The sequence below is a fragment of the Pterocles gutturalis genome, unplaced genomic scaffold (genome assembly GCF_000699245.1).
Source record: "Pterocles gutturalis isolate BGI_N339 unplaced genomic scaffold, ASM69924v1 scaffold5716, whole genome shotgun sequence".
In the NCBI taxonomy this organism is placed as follows: Eukaryota; Metazoa; Chordata; class Aves; order Pterocliformes; family Pteroclidae; genus Pterocles; species Pterocles gutturalis.
The window spans coordinates 93,919-95,534 of record NW_010105289.1 but is presented as its reverse complement, the minus strand read 5'-3'; positions in this window follow the sequence as shown (position 1 = coordinate 95,534).

Genomic DNA, 1,616 nt, shown 5'->3' with positions numbered 1-1,616 from the left:
GAGGAGGGAGCTGACCGGCCCAGACGTTTCATTAGGGCTAACACTTAGCTTTTGTTGTAAATGTTTGGAAAAAGCAAACACTCTAAAGGCTCGCAGAGATACTGCTATTAATACATCATCCGAGTAACAAGTGATTAAAACCAACAACAGCTACTATGAAAACGCGGCTTTGTAGCGCGGGACCGCATGGGACGCAGCAGGAAAATCATTCTGAACACACCAGCGGGGTGCAATTATAAATAAAACCAGGTCTGTAAAGGCACAAATAATCAGTCGGGGCTGTGGGTTCGTAAGGCCTAACGACATTTAGGGAAGGTGCTATTTATTACCAGAGACAGGAACACAGCCGGGTTAAGGGGTGCAACTTCAGGATAAGTCAACAGAGGGAGTTCCCTGCCATCCCGGCCAGGCGAGACCCAGCCTGCGCATCCCTGCGAGCGGCCGGATGGCCGTCTGTCTGTCCATCCAGCATGGCCTTCTGCAGCCCCAGCTGTGAGCAAAGCGTAGGAAGGGCTGGCGGCGCTGGAGCAGACTCTGCTCCGAGCCGCAGAGTCCAACAGTGACGTTGGAACAGGGCATGGCCCTAAGGACAGAGCCCAGCAAGGGCTGTGCTCCTGCAGCGTGGCCGCTCCTCATCTCCCCCGTGGGCAGCTCAGGAGCATCCTCATGGAACAGTCCTTGCGGGAAGTTCCAGAGTGGGAGCGTGGGATGTGGTGCAAATGCCATTGCAGATGCTTGGTGACTCCTAGGGACAGGCAGTGCAGAGGACAGACCCCTTCCCATCCCCAAACGGAGGCACTGTCGTCTATCAGCAAGTCCCAGAGGCAGTGCCCAGGCTTGCCAATGTCCCCACGGCTCCCGTGGTGGGTGGATGGACCCACATCCCACCCAGTGCCATGAGTGAGGAGCACTGGAGAGAGCCAGCACCACGGCTGCTTGCGGATGCTGCTGCTATGCTCTTCCCACTGCCCATTCCTGAGGTGAGGAGGGTTTGTCAGCCTCTCTCCCAACCCATCGCCAGCTCCTGCCCGTCCTGGTTCCCACTCAAAGCCACGTGCACTCAACAAGCAAGCAGTGGCCCTAAGCAGGAGGCCAGAGGCATCAGGCGGGGGAGAAGAGATCTAAATACTATTCCTCTCTCTGCTGCCGAGGGACTACATGGCCCCGGGCACCCTGCTTCCCCTTGGCGTGCCTCAGTTTCCCTCCTGCGCCAGCTGGGAGCGGCTCGGGGCAGGGACGGCCAAGGGGCAGCGTCTCGGTCACTCAGCCCCTGGGCTGCTCTGCGGTGTGAGCGTCGGTACGAACCTCCGGGTTCAGCTGATAAACTCAGGCTGCTCCCTTCCCGGTTTGGACGCCGTCCAGCAGCTCCCCTGGAAGCCTGGCGGAAATGCCTTAATCACCTTGTTTGCATCTCTGTTTCAAGTTTCATTTGATACAGTGCCTCCTCTCCTCGGCCAAAAAAAATTCTCAAATATCTCCCAGCCTTTCTTGGCAGCACAATTCTTCATCTTTCTCCTTGCTCAGGAAACAAAAGCTGTGTCCCGGTGCCAGGCACTCCCTTGTGATGAGCACCCAGTGCCGCGCACCGTCTGCATTGGGGCAGCCACCTCCCGTGC